Genomic DNA, 21,209 nt, shown 5'->3' with positions numbered 1-21,209 from the left:
CAGCTGCCACCACCCTTCACAGAGGAATGGGGTACTTAAAACTCTAGCACATAGGGCGCGCACTATCTCTGACGCAGAGAGTCTACCCCAGGAATTGGAACATCTGAGAACTGTATTTCGAAAAAATGGGTACTCAGAGTGGCAGATTCAACGTGCTCTCCGCCCAACCACTGCAGCACAACCTGTTGAGATGGATGAAGTCACGAGGGAGGAGGTAGGCACTGCATTTATTCCATACACAGGCGCACTCTCGGGGAAAATCGCCCGCATTCTGAAGAAACACCGGGTCGGAACTGTGTTTTGTCCTCCAAATAAAACTCGTGCACTGGTGGGGAGCGCCAAAGATGACCTCGGTTTGAGGAAGGCCGGCGTGTACCAGATTCCGTGTCAATGTGGCAAGTCGTATATTGGTCAGACGATGCGTACCGTCGAGGATCGATGCCGTGAACACCAGAGGCACACTCGACTGATGTATCCGAGCAAGTCGGCGGTCGCTGAACATTGTTTGTCGGAAAATCACGCCATGGAGTATGACCGCACGAGGATTCTGGTACAGACGTCGAGATACTGGGACAGCGTTGTTAGAGAGGCCATCGAAATTCGCACCAATGACGACCTCATAAACCGGGACTGTGGCTATAATCTTAGCAAGGCTTGGGAACCAGCGATCGGGTTAATCAAGAGTAAATCGAGCAGACGTATAGTTGTGACGACCACGGCGGACAGAGCCATCACACCGACGACATCTCAGACGCCGTCACAATCTGTTCCACCGCGCGACCGTGGCGCTGGGCGCGGACGGCGGAGGGAGCGCGCCGCGGGCGGAGGGTATTTAAATCGGCCGCCGCCGCGACCGAACCCAGTTCCCTCTGAGCAGCCATAGCGTACGGATCTCCGTGCCGGTACGTTCACAGGAGCTCAGTCCGTCAGTTCACCTGATGATGGCGACATGTTTGATCGCCGAAATATTGTGCCCGTTGGACACTATAGACCGGCAGCATACCCGTGGATATTTTGAATACTATTGTTACTTTATGTATTTTGTTTAATGTATGTAGCCCTCTAATTAGAGCTTTATATACAACTTTTAGGTCTGAAGATGACCACAGTAGTGGTCGAAACCCGTCACCTTGTTAAATAAATTGTGATCAAGACTGTTTTTAATAGTAATTGACAGAAATATGTTTCTCCCGCTGTAATATAGTACTTCTGTGTAATATTTATATTCTCTTTGCTGTAGTCAGTGTTCGGAATCTTCTCCTAGTTTACAGGTAGATATTTAAAAGTATATGCAGACAGAGTATAACGTACAAGCTTTTCTGTCTGGAGAGTCTAACAGGCTTACGTCAACAGTCAGTTTCCGGATATTCTTGTTAACCCAGCAGGCAAACTGCAGAACGTTGTTAAACACCATACAGCAGCTATTCTGTAAGATATTACTTAGGTGATATCACATTGATTCAACTGGCACAGGGTACGGTGGAGCACATTGTTTGTTAGAGTTTAAACCACTGGAACAGTTCTATACAGAATCAAATACGCGAACCATTCTGTACTTATAAATTGTAGCCTCCACTTTGGTAATACTATGTTCCTTAGCCAAGGAGGACGTAAAAGTTTCTCGTAGTCGCATGCCTGGACACATTACAAAATCTGTAAGGTGGTCACCAATAACTTTGTTTACACATGGGCTTGTTTGACATATAAATTTACTTCATGTATTCACCCTACAATTCGAGGCCATCCACGTTAGACAGTCTACTCCAACTGCCTTATTGTTGTCCACAAGAGCACTAATGTTCGCCTGATAGTCTTCTCCCATGCAGAAGTCGTGGTTTGGTATTAGGTAGTCGCACATCTAGAATTTATTAAAGATCATGGCGAAATCTTATGTCCAAATCCAAAAGGTAATAATCGTCTGCAAGTAGCTGCTGCAATATTCTATTCGAGCATACATATCAATGGCAGCTATTTCCACTTCATATGGTATAGATACGGGAGTTTTGTATTCCTTCAAAATGGTATCCAGTGCTTCCTTTCCGATCTTATCCAATATTCCTCTTTCGGTCACAGTGTCATTTCGTGTAGGAGAAATCGTAGCTTCGCCTTAACACCATGTCTTGGCGTGACTAATTTGGAGAATTTACTACTTAGATAATAACTAAATGAGCTATACATGTCTTTCTTTAACATTACGGATTCTCTCTTCTGTAACTGATCCTCACAGTCCGCTTTGTCACAGTTTTAGCTACCATAATGTTATCGCAAAACGGTTGTCTAACGGAGCTGCTGTTGTGGTCTTCAGTCCAGAGACTGATTTGATGCAGATCTCCATGCTACTCTATCCTGTGCAAGCTTCTTCATCTCCCAGTACCTGCTGCAAAATACATCCTTCTGAATCTGTTTAGTTTATTCATCTCTAGGTCTCCCTCTACGAATTTTACCCTCCACGCTGCCATCCAATACTAAACTGGTGATCCATTCGTGCCTCAGAATATGCCCTAACAACCGATCCCTTCTTCTAGTCAACTTCTCTCCAATTCTGTTCAATACCAACTCATTAGTTACGTGATCTAATCTTCAGTATTCTTCTGTAGCACCACATTTCGAAAGCTTCTATTCTCTTCTTATCTAAACTATTTGTCGTCTACTTTTCACTTCCGTACATAGCTACACTCCATACAAATACTTTCAGAAACGACTTCCTGACACTTAAATCTATACTCGGTGTTAACAAATTTCTCTTCTTCAGAAACGCTTTCCTTGCCATTGGTAGTCTACGTTTTATATCCTTCAACTTCGACCATCATCAGTTATTTTGCTCCCCAAATAGCAAAACTCATTTACTACTTTAAGAGTCTCATTTCCTACTCTAATTTCCGCAGCATCACCCGATTTAATTCGACTACATTCCATTATTCTCGTTTTGCTTTTGTTGATGTTCATCTTACATCTTCCTTTCAAGACACTGTCCATTCCGTTCAACTGCTCTTCCAGGTCCTTTGCTGCCTCTGACAGAATTACAGTGTCATCGGCGAATGTCAAAGTTTTTATTTCTTTCCCATGGGTTTTAATTCCAACTCCGAATTTTTCCTTTGTTTCCTTTACTGCTTGCTCAGTATACAGATTGAATAACATCGGGGCGAGGCTACAACCCTGTCTCACTCCCTTCCCAACCATTGCTTCACTTTCATGCCCCTCGACTCTTATCACTGCCATCTGGTTTCTGCACAAATTGTAAATAGCCTTTCGCTCCCTGTATTTTACCCCTGCCACCTTCAGAATTTGAAAGAGAGTATTCCAGTCAACACTGTCAAAAGCTTTCTCTAAGTCTACAAGGGCTAGAAACGTAGGTTTGCCTTTCCTTAATCTATTTGCTAAGATAAGTCGTTGGGTCAGTATTGCCTCACGTGTTCCAACATTTCTACGGAATCCAAACTGATTTTCCCCGAGGTCGGCTTCTACCAGTTTTTCCATTCGTCTATAAAGAATTCGTGTTAGTATTTTGCAGCCATGGCTTGTTAATCTGATAGTTCGGTAATCTGTTTACATCTGCTTTCTTTGGGATTGGAATTATTATATTCTTTTTGAAGTCTGAGGGTATTTCGCCTGTCTCATACATCTTGCTCACCGGATGGTAGAGTTTTGTCAGGGCTGGCTCTCCCAAGGATGTCAGTAGTTCTAATGGAATGTTGTCTACTCCCGGGGCCTTGTTTCGACTTAGGTCTTTCAGTGCTCTGTCAAACTCTTCACGCTGTATCATATCTCCTATCTCATCTTCATCTACAGTCTCTTCCATTTCTATAATATTGTCCACAAGAACATCGCCCTTGTATAGGCCCTTTATCCTTCCATCTTTCTGCTTTCCCTTCTTTGCTTAGAACTGGCTTTCCATCTGAGCTCTTGATATTCATACAAGTGGTTCTCTTTTCTCCAACGGTCTCTTCAATTTTCCTGTAGGTAGGATCTATCTTACCCCTAGTGATATGTGCCTCTACAGCTTTACATTTGTCCTCTAGCCATCCCTGCTTAGCCATTTTGCACTTCCTGTCGATCTCATTTTTGAGACGTTTGTATTCGTTTTTGCCTGCTTAATTTACAAAATTTTTATATTTTCTCCTTTCATAAATTAAATTCAATATCTCTTGTTACCCAAGGATTACTATGAGCCCTCGTCTTTTGACCTACTGATCCTCTGCTACCATCACTATTTCGTCTCTCAAAGCTACCCGTTCTTCTTCTATTGTATTTATTTCCCCCATTCTTGTCAATCGTTCCCTAATGCTCTCCCTGTAGCTCTCTACAACCTCTGGTTCTTTGAGTTTATCCAGGTCCCATCTTGTCAAATTACCGCCTTTTTGCAGTTTCATCAGTTTTAATCTACAGTCCATAAGCAATAGATTGTGGTCAGAGTCCACACCTGTCCCTGGAAATGTCTTACAATTTAAAACCTTGTTCCTGAATCTCTGTCTTACCATTATATAATCTATGTGTTACCTTCTAGTATCTCCAGGGTTCTTCCATGTATACAATCTTCTATTATGATTTTTGAACCAAGTGCTGGCTATGATTAAGTTATGCTCAGTGCAAAATGAACCATCCAGCTTCCTCTTTCATTTCTTCCCCCAATCCATATTCACCTACTATGTTACCTTCCCTCCCTTTTCCTACTATCGAATTCCAGTCACCCATGACTATTAAATTTTCGCCTCCCTTCACTATCTGAATAATTTCTTTTTTCTCATCATAGATTTCATCAATCTCTTCGTCATCTGCAGAGCTAGTTGGCATATAAACTTGTACCACTGTGGTAGGCGTGGGCTTCGTATCTATATTGGCCACAATAATGAGTTCACTGTGCTGTTTGTAGTAGCTTACCCGTATTCCTATTTTCCTATTCATTATTAAACCTACTCCTGCATTACTTCCTACATTACCCCTATTTGATTTATGGCTTTTAAGTCTTTCTTTCTAACAAGAGTACCACTTTCGGTGTACTTTATGCTGCCAGTGACAGAAACAAGATTGTCCAGCATGGCGTTCGCTGGGTTATTCAGTGGTTTGGTATTTAACTAATTTCTAAATGGAAATGATAATCATATTTTATTACATTGAGTAATTGCTAAATAATTTTTCTCCCGGCTAAAGATTTGATCAAGTTGCTAAAGAACTCCACGTTAACGTCGTATTAAAGTGTTGTCTGTAAGTTGTGTAAGTGTCACTAATTCACAGTTCATACCACGGATTCTATACAACTATGGATTATGATGGAAACAGTTATCTTCAGCAAAAAGATCATTAAAACCACCGAATATCAGCCGCGCACAACACTGACGTATGTCACCTGAAACAATATTCTTCACAACTCGTGTGTAATCAATTTCGGCTCCATACATCAGCTAGAAAAGTTTGTTATAACGATCGTGCTATGAGCACTGTTTTTAAAGAACTAATCTGATTCGAATCATTTGCATTAAAATGAGTTCGGAACCACCGGTGCACATTTATTTTTACACATTTGTATTAAGTTCGGCATTTATGTCTGCAGAGTTGCGTAATTTGAATTTGCCGCTAAGATAATTGTTAAGATGACGGCAGACAATTGATAGTGACTTTCTATTGTTAGACCAAAACAGTAAGTATTTGAAATGATTACTAAATTCTATAAACTATACTTTCATATTGTGCACTATTTAGACCTCACCAAGCAAACATTTGATTTGTTTCTAAGGAAAACACAGACAAAAACGCGATACAAATCGCTATCATCAATGGCTGCGCTCCTTGCAGCGGAAAGAAATAATTAACACAGACAATGCTTACTGGGAGAGGAATTAAAGTTACAAATAATTATTCACTCATATTTATAATAATAATGAACTCTATTTTCAAGTAATAATTAACAAATAATTACAATTTCTTAACAGACCTCAGTTTGATATGCGTCCGCAACTTACAAAAGCTAACCAACAAAAGGTAAAAACAAAGGAAGACGAAAGCAGATCATAAAAGGAATTTACAATTATCATTGTCTTTGTATGATACACATCGATATGTCTAATTACATCATAGAATATTATGTAAATAATTGATATTTATAAGTTTTCACTGTTTTTCATACGTCGAATACATAATGTTTATAACTATTAGAGGCATAATTTCCTCTCGTCGCACTGTAGCCAAAAATTTATCACGTGGATGTTACACCAGGTTCACCATTAATAACCATAAACCAAAGCGTTCGTCAGCTGGCCTCGTACTCCTCCATAATAATCTTTGTATGTTAAGCACTTTCCATGTTAACACTTTCAACTACCACAGAAGACTGATCGGTTGTGGAAGACAAATCTCCTCTTATACTACACTCCTGGAAATTGAAATAAGAACACCGTGAATTCATTGTCCCAGGAAGGAGAAACTTTATTGACACATTCCTGGGGTCAGATACATCACATGATCACACTGACAGAACCACAGGCACATAGACACAGGCAACAGAGCATGCACAATGTCGGCACTAGTACAGTGTATATCCACCTTTCGCAGCAATGCAGGCTGCTATTCTCCCATGGAGACGATCGTAGAGATGCTGGATGTAGTCCTGTGGAACGGCTTGCCATGCCATTTCCACCTGGCGCCTCAGTTGGACCAGCGTTCGTGCTGGACGTGCAGACCGCGTGAGACGACGCTTCATCCAGTCCCAAACATGCTTAATGGGGGACAGATCCGGAGATCTTGCTGGCCAGAGTAGTTGACTTACACCTTCTAGAGCACGTTGGGTGGCACGGGATGCATGCGGACGTGCATTGTCCTGTTGGAACAGCAAGTTCCCTTGCCGGTCTAGGAATGGTAGAACGATGGGTTCGATGACGGTTTGGATGTACCGTGCCTTATTCAGTGTCCCCTCGACGATCACCAGTGGTGTACGGCCAGTGTAGGAGATCGCTCCCCACACCATGATGCCGGGTGTTGGCCCTGTGTGCCTCGGTCGTATGCAGTCCTGATTGTGGCGCTCACCTGCACGGCGCCAAACACGCATACGACCATCATTGGCACCAAGGCAGAAGCGACTCTCATCGCTGAAGACGACATGTCTCCATTCGTCCCTCCATTCACGCCTGACGCGACACCACTGGAGGCGGGCTGCACGATGTTGGGGCGTGAGCGGAAGACGGCCTAACGGTGTGCGGGACCGTAGCCCAGCTTCATGGAGACGGTTGCGAATGGTCCTCACCGATACCCCAGGAGCAACAGTGTCCCTAATTTGCTGGGAAGTGGCGGTGCGGTCCCCTACGGCACTGCGTAGGATCCTACGGTCTTGGCGTGCATCCGTGCGTCGCTGCGGTCCGGTCCCAGGTCGACGGGCACGTGCACCTTCCGCCGACCACTGGCGACAACATCGATGTACTGTGGAGACCTCACGCCCCACGTGTTGAGCAATTCGGCGGTACGTCCACCCGGCCTCCCGCATGCCCACTATACGCCCTCGCTCAAAGTCCGTCAACTGCACATACGGTTCACGTCCACGCTGTCGCGGCATGCTACCAGTGTTAAAGACTGCGATGGAACTCCGTATGCCACGGCAAACTGGCTGACACTGACGGCGGCGGTGCACAAATGCTGCGCAGCTAGCGCCATTCGACGGCCAACACCGCGGTTCCTGGCGTGTCCGCTGTGCCGTGCGTGTGATCATTGTTTGTACAGCCCTCTCGCAGTGTCCGGAGCAAGTATGGTGGGTCTGCCACACCGGTGTCAATGTGTTCTTTTTTCCATTTCCAGGAGTGTATTTATTGGTCACGATGGTCGCACTTCTGGTCACGTGATCTTTCACTCATACGTTGTAAATTTGATCGTACTTGCAATCCAACTGTAATCTCTTGGTCCAATTGTGCTATTTTGTGTACAAGGTTTCTGTGGGAGGGAGGAAGGGAAGCTGTAGCCCCTACGAGTGTGGACAGAATAGTGCAGGGCTGTATCCTAGCGTGATAGCGGGATTTGTACCGAGGCATAGGGCAGTAAGGGTGTTATTCGTATATTTACAGCACAATAACGTCAACACACTGACTGCAGCAGCGATTTGTATGCGTGTTGAAAACAATACATGGTGTATCTAAATCAGCCCCATCTCTCCACCCATCAAGAAAACCAGAGACTGTTTGTATCATATTTTTATAGCATATACCCAGTTGGATGCTTGCATGTATATCTCAAATCTTAGAAGCTACAGATTACATGATCATTAAATCAAAATTCCCTAGCTGGCTCTTCATCTCTGGAGTGACATGAATGCCTTCCTTCTCGGCCTGCTTTACGCTTATGTTGCTGCACCATTGGTTATGACGTGCTGTACCTGTGAGCTGGAATGAAGTGTTGCCTTACTGTCCTCCGTTAACAGAACTTACAGTAGATACGAACCTAACGTTTGATGGTTGACGCCTGACACCTGCTGCCTGATGCACGACGCCCATAGCCCAACGCCTGACAGCCGTGCAAGAAACTGACATACGACAGCACAACTGAGCTGGGTGTTTACAAGTAAATTTAGCAGGAATGAGCGGAAGGTCACGTGATCAGAAGCAGAGACACCTGTCATCTTTCAAGTGTAGAAAGAGACTTCTGTGCCAGTGAACAGTATTAATATGTCTTCAAGAACAGACGAACCGACGAACGCTGCGGTTTATGGTTATTACAGGAAAGACATGGACGATCTGATTACTGATGGTAGTAGTATAAATTACACGTCCACCATTAAATATTTTCTTTTGTAAACACAGCTTTCATTTGTTTGTTCACTTCCTATTTTTCACCTTCTCACTCACAGGATTCAGGTACATATTGAACATATTTACATTTATATCTACATAGATACTCCGCAAGCCACCGTACGGTGCGTGGCGGAGGGTTCCAAGTACCATTATTTGTCTTTTCTGCCTATGTTCCACTAGCAAATCGAGCGAGGAAAAACGACTGTCTATATGCCTTCGCACTAATTTCTTGTATCTTATCTTCCTGCTCCTTACGCGCGATATGTATTGCCGGCAGGAGAATCATTCGGCAGTCGGCTTCAAATGCCGGTCCTCTAAAAGTTCCCCAATAGTAAAAGAACGTCGCTTTCCCTACGTGGATTCCCATTTGCGTTCCCGAAGCATATCCGTAACCCTTACATCATGTTGGGGCCTACCGGTAACAAATCTGGCCTCTGAACTGCTTCGATGTCCCAACACTAGAACAGACGTCAAGCACAGCTCGAACCAGCGTCCTACATGTGGTCTCCTATACAGGTGAACCACCCACTCCTAAAACTCTCCCAAGAAACAAAATGTGACTATTCCCCTTCCCTGTCACAGTTCTCACATGCTCATTCCACCTGATATCGCTTTGCAACGTTAGTCCCAGATATGTAAACGGCTTGACTGTGTCAAGCAGGACACCAGTAATACTGTATCCGAAAATTACAGGTTTGTTCTTCCCACTCATTAGCACTGACTAACATTTTATCATATTTAGGGGTAGCTGCCATTCAGCACACCAACTTCAACACCTTACCCTACACCACGGCATCGTCAGCTACAACCGCAGATTGCTGCCCACCCAGTCCTCCAAATCATTTATGTATATAGAGAACAACAGCGCTCCTATCATACTTCCTTACACTCGCCGTCGAGGACAACATACTGGGTTCTATTATTTAAGAAGTCTTCGAGCCAGTCACATATCTGTGAACTTCTATATGCTCATACCTTCGTTAACAGCCTGAAATTTGGCACCGTGTCAAATGCTTCCTGAAATCTAAAAATATGGAACCTGCCTGTTGCACTTCATCCATTATTTTTAGTCCATCATATGAGAAAATAGCAAGCTAAGTTTCGAGCGAGCGATGCTTTCTAAAATTATTATGATTCGTGGACATAAGCTTCCTAGTCCCAAGAAAGATTATTATATTCGAACTGATAATATGTTCAAGGATTCTGCACCAAACAGAAGTTAGCTATATTGGTCTGTAATGTTGCGGGTCACCTGCGCTTTTCTCCAGTCGCGTAGGACTTTGCATTTATCGTGAATCTCAGGTTCAGCACAAACTAAGTAAGGGGCCAATGCCGTAGTGTACTCTTTGTGAAATCGATCTGCGATTCCATCCGGATCTGGTGATTTATTTGTTTTCAAATCTTTCAGTCGTTTCCCTACGCCAGGCATGCTAATTTTTATGTCGTCCTTTCGGGAGTCTGCCCGATGGTCAAATGACGGTATGTTTGTATGGTTCTCCTGTGTGAACGATTTCTGGAACGTGAAATATAAAACTTCGGCTTTCGTTGTGCTGTGTTCAACTGCCACACCAGACTGGTCAACAAGGAACTGAATGGAAGCCTTAGACCCGCTTAGCGGGTTCTCCGCCAGATCTTTTGCTAAGGTGTGACGGTGGCAGTTGTTGTATGTTTCGCCCATAGAACTTTTCATAGACGCAAAAATCTCTGCTAAACTTTGCTTGTCTTCATTTGTGCGTCCCCTTTTGAACTTAGGGCGCAGCAGCCTCTGCTTCCTCAGCATCCGGCGAATTTCGTTGTTGAACCGTGGTGGGCCTTTTCCATCCTTTACCCTCTTACTAGGCACGCACCCGTCCAGACCATGATTTGCAGTCTGCTTAAACTTTGCACATAATTCCTCCACATCCGTATTACTAGAACTAAGTGATGCCAATTCACTGCCTAAGCGAGATTTTAATAACTGCTCGTTTGCTCTACCTAGCAGAAACACTCTCCTAGCCTTCTTCACACTTACTAACTTTCGTAATCATAGTTGCTATAATGACATCGTGACCCCCCCCCCCCCCGTTTCTATGTTGACCTTGTCTATAAGGTCCGGCCTATTTGCAGCTACAAGGTCTAAAGTATTTCCATCACCTGTGGGCTGCCGAGGTAGCTGATCAAGAGAATTTTCAGAAAATGTGTTCAAAAGTATTTCACATGACTGTCTTTCTGTACCCCCCACAATGAATGCATGGACATCCAAGGCTACACTTGGCAGATTAAAGTTGCCTCCAACTACTGTTGCGTTATCTGGGTATTTACGCGATACAGATCATAGATTTTCTTTGACTCGTTCTAGAACTGACATAGCGGAATCGGGTGGTCGTTGAAAACGTCCAGCAATGAACTTAGCTTCACCTACACGTGTTATATGCGCCCAGGTGACTTCACTGTTACGCTCAACTTCGACCTCAAAATAGACAACATTTTTTCAACTGAAATGAACACTCCCCCTCATATGGCCTCTAATCTGTCTTTCCGATATACGTTGCACAACTCGCTAAGTATCTTAAAGCTTTCCACTTCGGGTTTCAGCCAGCTCTCGGTCCAGAGAACAATCTGAGCGCGACATCTTTCTTGGAGGGCAGTAAATGTGGGAACTTTATTACGAATACTTCGACAGTTTACTGATAAAATTGTGACAGTCCAAATGGTTCTTTTCTGAAGTCAGTTTGACTTTTCTTTCTGTGGATCGACTGACGAGTGATCATCAGAGAACCTCACACTACCGCCTTGCTAAAAATCCTCGTGTGCACTCCACAAGTACTCTGCTGACCGAGTAGCTGCTTCCTTCGTGTAGTGCAGCCCTGACCTGTCAAGTGGTGTCCTACAAGTAGCCACACGATAACGCAGAAATATGCACCCAAGGTCGTCAGAGAGTCGACGAAGAATTTGGTTGAGATCCCCCACTCGGCTCCAAACCAAAGAACACCGACCAGCTATAGGAACGTTGTTGCCAATTGCGAGCTCTGCTCGCACTCCACACACGAGTCCAGCAGTTTTCACCACCCCCCGCCAGATGCTTGTACGAACTGAGGATCGCCTCAGAATCCATGCAACAGGCGTCGTTGGTGCCGACGTGAGAGCCACAATTTGCAGACGATTGCAACATGCACGCTCTGTAGCCACAGGCAAGGCCGCCTCCACATCTCTGATGAGGACCCCGCTGCAGACGTACAGAGTGCACATTGGCTTTCTTTCCAGCCCTCAACGCTATCTGCCTAATGGGTTCCATAACGTGCCTAACACTGGAGCTCCCAATAACCAATAAACAGCTCCTCTGCTCGGGCACTGCTGAAGGAGCGGCCACCTGTCCACACACTGGGTGAATGGGCGAGGCCAGGTGTCCATTCTTCACATCGGTCCTCCACCTCGTGCGACGCAAAAGCGTTACTACCCGCCACTCACCCTCTGTGAGGGTGAACCCACCGCGTCGGGTGCCTCGGAAACAGAGCCCATGGGGTAAACAAGTGACACCTGAGGTGTCCCATGCGACGTGCCAGACTCGTGAAGTATCACCAACGGTCGCTGCTGTGTTAAAGAGCTACGCAACTGGCTGTTCATTGAGCAACTATTGCTCTGATGACAGGATGAAATCACATTTACAAGAACGCGAGATTAACCCTCTTAAACATAGAAACGCACGAAATTTACTAAATGTACTACGTGGACTCACTCGTATCACACACGTCACGTCATAGAAGAAATAATTTTGGATACTTCGTCACTACGACGATTAAAGTACTAGTGGTCGATTGCTAATTGCATCCATGGTCCCTTGAAAGCCTCTCTGTGTATCTAAAATCCCAATAGTCCAAAACATAAATTGATGTGTACACAGGGTCCGGAATGTAAACTCACGTCCTAGCATTTATGTTCAAATGTGTGTGAAATCTTATGGGACTTGACTACTAAGGTCATCAGTCCCTAAGCTTACACACTACTTAACCTAAATTATCCTAAGGACAAACACACACACACACACACACACACACACATGCCCGAGGGAGGACTCGAAGCTCCGCCGGGACCAGCCGCACAGTCCATGACTGCAGCGGCTCAGACCGCTCGGCTAAGCCTGCGTGGCCAGCATTGATGTCTCCAGCAGGCACGGCACAGCTCTTGGTGCAAACTGGAAGATCGGCCAGGTCTCTAGTTGCAGCAGGCAGGACAGAACACCCACGGTACCAAGTCGGCTGTTCTCAGTTTCTCGACCTTTCGTGATACCGAGAAGAGTATTGTGGACCTGATCTGTGTCTCAGGTTGCATCAAAATGTCGTGTCGTGCATGATACTGCTGTTGCTGAGTCATCAGTTCTCAAATTCGACTGCAGTTGCACGTGATGCAGCAGTACGCGTTGTGATTCCAGCTCACGGCAGCTGCAGAGCTATAATGGTCATTTAACCACTCCGGGTATATTTATAGCTGTAGGAGGTGAACTGTGCAGATCGGAAATACGTCCAAATTCCTTTCCAGAGTCATGGCCTCAATACAGTTATGCCGAAATCGTGCAGAGAAAAGTGTGGCCTTAATACAGCACGCAGGAGGTTAGATTAATAACATTCAGTGAATGGCCCCTTCCTGCTAAGAAGCACTCGGATGAGCTAAGTGAAGAGGAGTACTATTACACCGGTAGCGGCGATGGAACAGTGTGTTTTCATTGTGATGGTGTTTTAAATATTTGCAGCTACTTTGTTTAAGCTCTTCTTATTGGAAGTCTTGGTATGGATGATGTGGGAAAGGGCTTTATATTGAGGTTATATTCTCGCTGAGGCTGCATCATGGGCTGGTAGAATCTCTCGTTGTGATCCACTAATTTCATTGTAGAACACGACGCGTTCCACATCTAAATATCTGTACGTTATCGAAAAAGAACATCTCATTAATACGTGTTGTGGCATTTGTTTAGCCTTCATTGCAATGGAGGATACTAATACAAAGCTTTGCGTTAGGCGTATTAAGATTTCTCTTTTGTCTGGAACGCGAACGAATTCGAATTTTAGTGGCGATTTTGTTTGTATTTCGATAATCATGTGTTTTAATGAATTATACAGACAATTTACATGCGGCAATATTTAATCTGTGCTTGTAAAGTGTGAGGCGCCTCGCAATGTATTATGGTGCACAGTTTTCTGTCTTTTCCGACGTATCGACTCTGACGTTATCTTTGGAAATTTCACTTATACCAGTGCTACCTTCTTTCATTGTATGTTTATAAGCTGCACATTTTCTTCCGTTGCCTAAATAATATTTTTTGTAATAAAAAAAATGTTCTTTGCCTCCCTTCGTAATAAGACAATTATGTTATAAATATGTTTGTGTTGGTGTAGATACTTATCGCTTTCTATTTGCGCAAGGCATATTTTGCGGAAATACTACTGTACAGATCGAATACTCGCAGTAAATATTTAACAACGTGAACAGCGTTGCTGACGTAGTTTTTAGAATATTGTGGTCATTAACTCTGGCAATACCACGCCATTTTCAGTAACGCGTATTACCAAGGGGGCGGGCGTACTTTGTGCCCACCACAAAAAGATTTAAAAAATAAATAAAATTCATTAATTGTACTTGAATTACATTAATAAAATACTTTTGAAAGATCTATTGACGCATAATCAGGATCCAGAACATGAATATTTATTTTAAAACTGTTTCTAGAAATGTGATTTACATACGTCATTTAAATTTAGTAAGTCTAATTATCCTGAGCAAAATTAGTACCAATAAAGTACACTTCACTACAGATTAAAAAAAGTATTACAAAAACTTGAGGTAATTTACAAATAGCTTAGGTACACAACATAGTTTTGTGAGAAGAATTATTCACCACTTTTTTCGGAATTTACTTCACACTTGGAACATACAACAGTTTTTTGCTGTGTTTGCAACATAATATCTCATACAACTGTTGCAGATTATTGTTGTTTTGTTCACTTTATCGTACTTTTCTGCTTTTGAATGGCTTACACTAACACACAAAAGATATCTACTTTTACCTCCATGAGCTTTCTTTGCACCGAAGTTCTGCTTGATTTTCCTTCCGAGAATACCCTCCATACTTGAAACTACAGGCTTTGGCAGTTCTGCAGTATCTATAACTCTTTCTTCAATGCACGGTTTCATGAATTGTAGTCCCAGTTCTTGAAGAAAGAGTCGACGCTTATTACGTTTTTTTGCTTATTCCAGCCTGGGATGTTCAACAAAAATTGTGCATAATTTACCGCTGCTATGTCCACGTGAGTACAGAAAACAGACAGCGGCCACCTTTTTGTAGCCTTCTCAGTTGAATATCTCCTCACCATTTGATCTATCGTGTCAACGCCATCATTAGTCTCATTACAATGTAAATTTATAATTGTTTCCTTCTTAATGTCAGTAGGTGAACCAATTGCGGCGTCATAATGTTGAGATTATAAAACAGCAGATTTCTTTAAGGTCTTTCCCGGGGGATATAAGAAACAATTGGAATATTTCCAGTACTAGTATCACTGAAAGCAAATTTACTAGAATATAATTCTCGTCTTGAGATATATTTCAGTTCTTGAGGTATATGTTTCCTATTAGCTTGCAATGTTCCCACGAGAGTTAACTTGTGATTCCTCCATAGATCTTCAACCAAATCAATTGAAGAGTAATATCTGTCTGTGATAACATGTCACCCTGTATTATGTATAGGAACCACCAGCTGTTTGACCACAGCTGAAGCGGAATTTGTTTTGCACCATCATTTACTTTTCCAGCATAAGTCTCCATACTGATAACATATCTGGTTTTAGCGTCTATGAGCAGGTGTATAAGTATACCGTGTTTACCAGGCTTTCGTTTCATCAAGATTTTGAAGGGACACTTGCCATGGAACAATGACAAAATTTCATCAGTAACAATGTGCATACCAACAGAATAATATTTTGGCAGTAATTCATTCATTTTATCAAGAACTTCTCGTATTGCAGCAAAGTTATCACGTTCCCTGCGATCGCTTCGCAACTCTCTGTCATCAAATCTTACTATTCTTATAAGCTGCTGGGAAGTGGTTCAGCTCATGGTAGCAGTACGAACAAACCTTCCTGAAGTGTAGGACCATAAATCTGTTACAGATGACTTACTGTCATATTCCTTCCCTGTAATAATAAGTAGTCCTATATATGCCATGAAATCAATACCGTCGGTCTTGGGTATTTTCTGCCTCAATGCCTCTTCATTGGTACGCTTTACTATGATGTTGACAATTTCTGGAGACACAAACTTTTCAAATGATTCTCTTATTGTTCCTACTTTACCTTCGTCTTTTATGCCTTCTCGTTCCATCACTATGTCTTGTGCCGCTAGTCTTCTACTGTGAGGAGGTTTGGAGCTATAGATTTCTCCATTGCTTGTAATGTACTTGTCACTAAACTTGCAATCCTCGTCGTTATCAGCTTCAGGCGCCCAGAGGCTTAGGTTCCCTGTCACTGTCCACATCCTCGCGCAAAACACATACCTCTTCAGGTTCACTCACTATGTCGTCAGTTTCATCAAATTCAATTTGAGAATCTGTAGATTGTTCCAGAATCTGTGGTATTTCTCTGTCAATAAGTGACTGTCGATACATTTTCAATCACAGTTGTATCTAATACTGAATTAAGTGCCCTTGAACAGGAAACAATAATGACCCAAAGAGAAATGAACCATTGTTGAGATCACTGTTGCTGTCAACCCAGAGAAATATAATTTCCCCGCGTTCTAAGGTCACGCAGTGTTATTATTTGTGGAGTAAGACGACTGTTGTGGGAAGTCGCATTACTATCAAGGGCGGGAGACTTTATGAGCATCTCACTTAAACTTAAATTTTCCTATTATGCTTAAACGAGAAATGTGAAAGAACATAGAATCTGGTTGAACACTTCATTAAAGACTATAAATATTTTTTTTACAAAATTTTAAAAAATAAAGTACCTGAGTAGATTTCTATATTTTCATAAGGTAGGCATAAAGTACCGCATCCCCCCCCCCCCTTTTGGTATTGCGAGGGTTAATATCGGTCAAATACAGTCTATAAAGCTTTTACACGGCCTTCTGACTGCAAACTGCAGTTATTTACGTGGAATTCAGTAGGCCTGTGCTATTTGTAATAATAGTAATAATTGCCAGTGAAAAGCATCGTTTATATTTTTTATAGTGAATAACACGATGCATCATCGACAGCCCTCTTAAATTGGTGCTTCAGATTATTTAAACACTCTGCAATATTTACTTTGAGGATGTGTTGCAATTAGATTCAGTCTCTATTTGAATGCCAACCTAGCACATATTTTTATGCAGCTATAGGCCTGGATAGGGTAGTTTTACGACATCCAATTTTAAGGCCTAATTTCTAAAATGTCGGCTGTTGATCTTTACCATTGACGTGCATACTTCAGACTTTGTTCACTAATTTAACGCCTGTATATATGTGGAAATTAACTCACACCTCCTTTTACACTGCAGTATTGCAATATTGCAACATCAGACAGCGTTTTAACCTTTAGTAGAAACGTAAATTTTGCATTTTTCGCGCTGCTGTTGTTTTTTAAATGACACTGGAGCCATCTATTGGCGTGGTACAAAGATCGAACTATGGTCTCGATTTTACAGTGCAGTATTCTGCTGGTGATTGGAGGAACTGGGATTAGCAATTATTTCGTGTTTTCTGGGTTTGTGGAGTCGCATTTAAGCTACAGATCACTTTCAGCAAATACGAATATTTAAGTTGTTATTTATATTTTCGAAGCAAATGTTGATTGTTATTTATTCACAGAGAAATATCGATTTTTCATGCAGCCATCTGGTAAGTAACAGGAGTAAGTAAGATGTGTAAGTGGACTTGCCTTTATTTATGTTTTCAGACCTTGTGGTATAGTGTTTAAGATAAATAACTCATTTTCAGTGAATAAGAATTGCTAATTCATTACTTATATTTTAGAGCAAATGTTGGTTTTTACTTGTGAATTAAGAAGTATGCAATTTACTCGTTCCAGTATTCCACAGCGAATTATACTTAGCTGCCAACATGAGGACAGGCATAGGCAATCCTTAAACGAATTTTTGGAAGTTAGTAATGAATGTGAACTGCAGTAGAATCTCGCTCCCACGAATGCAGGGGGTGCTCAGTGTGTGTATGTGTGTGTGTGTGTGTGTGTGTGTGTGTGTGTGTGGGTGGGTGGGTGTGTGTGTGTGTGTGGGTGAGGGGGCGGGTGGAGCTCAATGCAAAATTTCCACAATGGCAGTAGGAGTGCACAGGTCCGCTCCTCCTTGACCTTGGGACGAGGCAGTATGTTCAAAATGGTTCAAATGGCTCTGAGCACTATGGGACTTACCTTCTGAGGTCATCAGTCCTCTAGAACTTAGAACTACTTAAACCTAACTAACCTAAGGATATCACACACATCCATGCCCGAGGCAGGATTCGAACCTGCGACCGTAGCGGTCGTGCCGTTCCAGACTGTAGCGCCTAGAACCGCTGGGCCACACCGGCTGGCTACGAGGCAGTATGACACGATTCCTCGAATGATGGGTGATAAGGAAATACTGATGATGACATCAGCAAAATATAAGAAGCTCAACTGCGTGAGATTTCTCAGAATGACCTCTAGGTTGGGCTCATGGATGTCTCTTTCTCTCCTTGCACTGTTACTTCTAGAATGGATCACCTTTGTGTTGTAAAATATTTACACTTAAATTTTAGTAATTCAAATGGAAATGAGTTTGAGTATCATAGCCACTTAGACAACTGTTTCCCTCATTTCAGAGTTTTAAAAAGTAAATAAAATGATTTAGAGAAGATGAAAATACTGCTAGATGGATTTAGTGGTCAATAATACGATTATGCTGTATCTGGGAATGGCAAATACTCATGTTTTGCAGTCAGGAAGTAAAGCATTTTACCTAGCTACTGAGTTTACATATTGTTCATTACACAACAAAATTTGCTACTAAATGATTCCGTAATGAATATGTAGTAACTGCAACAGTTTTACGACAAAGGGTCTTGGATGTATGTGTTCTTCAGTGGTTGTGTGTTTCAGAGATGACAAATAAAAGAAACTGATGAACTAACAGACGTATTAGGCTCTGAGGAAACTGTGCCCAACGATTGACTCCCAGATTTGAATCATTGCTACCGAACAGAATTTCATACAAATTTTGCAATGCCTATCCAGTACAGTTTCGGGGAGCAACGAAAGAAGGGAGAGAAGTAGCTTTTAATTTTTTAATGGATGGAAACATTTGAGTTTCTCCTGCCTCTTGTATTCCACATTAGGATTTTGGAAAATACTGACTTCGTTTCTAAACTACTGCATTCTTCTACTACTGATATTTTTGAGCACGGGTTCCTATTCTAGATTTGTTTCTCTAGACACATTCAACAACCCCTGCTCCAACCCCCCACCCCCCCCCCCAAAGTTTGTTGTAGTATTGATGGGATACTGTGTGTGTGTGTGTGTGTGTGTGTGTGTGTGTGTGTGTGTGTGTGTGTATAAAGCTCTGGCCCTATATTTCCGTTTCACTCTCTTGCCAGATCAGCTACCCCAAAGACGCACGTAGAAATTTTACCCATGTTTCAGGAAGAGTTAAAACAAATCCAATGCCTTCAAAACGTAATGGAAAACTGACAATGAAAGTTCAACTGCCTAAAAGTAGCAAAACGAGTCTTTATGTAATTTTACTTACGTAACATAACTAACAGCTATGGATTTCTGAAGACTTCTGGGCGAATAATGCATGCATAAGTTCCTCATTAGCTAAGAGCACACACCATTCTGTGGATACACTACACACCTACTAGAAAGCATCTGTCTCACAGTACTTATATACGATTGGAAAAATAGTAGCTCAGTAAGCTGACTGTCATATGTACACTAAAGTTCAAGCCTGGTCATACTCAAACATAGGCAACTCTCAGGATTGTCAAAGAAGAATTCACACAATATACTAATCAAATTGACCCACTGAATTTTCAAGAGAGACGCCATCACCAAATAAAGACGTTTACTAAAGTCAACATCATACTTTCCATGGGATCTAAAATACGACCTTTACGGAACACTAATTAGATTATGTAATAGGAATTATTCACTGTTTATGAGTTTAATACTTTTTGAAAAGTGCATCTGACCTAACAACTCTACTTTATGTTTTCTAGACTGGACAAGTCTCTATTTCACAATGTATGAGGGCTAATTTGGAAAGTAAGGAATGATTGGTCGCGAAATGGAAACTATCCGATCAAACTTTGCACAAATGTGTTGGACAGTGTCTATAGTATGCCAGAAGATAGTGTCAGGTCGCTCTTTTCAGTTCTGAGCTCACAATGAGCGTGAAAAGATGCCTAGAGAATGGTGACTTCCGCAAAATATGTGTGCCGGGAGTTTTTGGCCTGGTTTCATGCAACTCCACGTAATGTAACTGTCATGCATTATCTTCTTCAGTTTCCGGCTGCACACTTCAGGGACACTGAGGACACTCCTGCAGCGTTCTCCATGGGAAGTGTTTGATCACCCACCATACAGACCGCAATTTGCTCCCTAAGATTTTCGTCGCTGCTTAAATGTACCGCCCGCTATGAAGGCAACATTTCGGCACAGACAACAAGCTGCAGACCAGCGTAGAAAATTGACGGAAAACACAGCAGGCTGCCTTCTTGATGAGGGTATTGTAAAGTTGGTACAATGCTAGAACAGACGTCTAAGCCGGAGCGGCAACTATGTAGAGAGGGAGGTGGAAGATGTAACTAACTCTTGCAAGTAAAGCATTTTTTATTTTCATTGTGGTTCCACTTTGTGACTGATTGTTTCTTACTTACCGAATAGCCCTCGTACGTGTAATATACTTGAACTAGGATAATAAGTTTGAGAAATATATAAATGATCCTTCGATAAATATTAAATTTCAAGGGCAAATAGAACAGTTTCGAAAATTAAACATTATCTTCTGTTTGTTAACGTTTGATTTTTGTTTTAGGAAATATCGCCTGGAATTGTGAAAACAGATATATACAATAACTTAGAAAAGTATTCGCTTGAAGCACTGGAAAACATGCATACGCCTATGATGGAACCTGAAGACATAGCGGATGCAGTTATCTATATATTATCGCAACCTCCACGTGTTCAAGTACGTACTGATAATGGTCGTAAGAGATGCAGATAATATTTTCTGTGTATAAAATATTTATGTAAGTAGGCATTTCTTCTTCCTACGAAAATTACAGACTGTCATTGTTAATCCAACATCTTGCACAGATTTTTTAAACTTGAAAGATAGGTGTTCGAAGTTTGATAAAAGTTTCATTAAGTTTTATAATGTTAATAAATAAAACATTGGTTGTTACAAACGCACACAGCCCATTTCAGATAATTATTAAATTTATATTAAGGACCAATA

Source organism: Schistocerca cancellata, chromosome 2 (genome assembly GCF_023864275.1).
Source record: "Schistocerca cancellata isolate TAMUIC-IGC-003103 chromosome 2, iqSchCanc2.1, whole genome shotgun sequence".
Classification (NCBI taxonomy): Eukaryota; Metazoa; Arthropoda; class Insecta; order Orthoptera; family Acrididae; genus Schistocerca; species Schistocerca cancellata.
The sequence above is the reverse complement of the archived record's forward strand: the minus strand, read 5'-3'. Positions refer to the sequence as shown.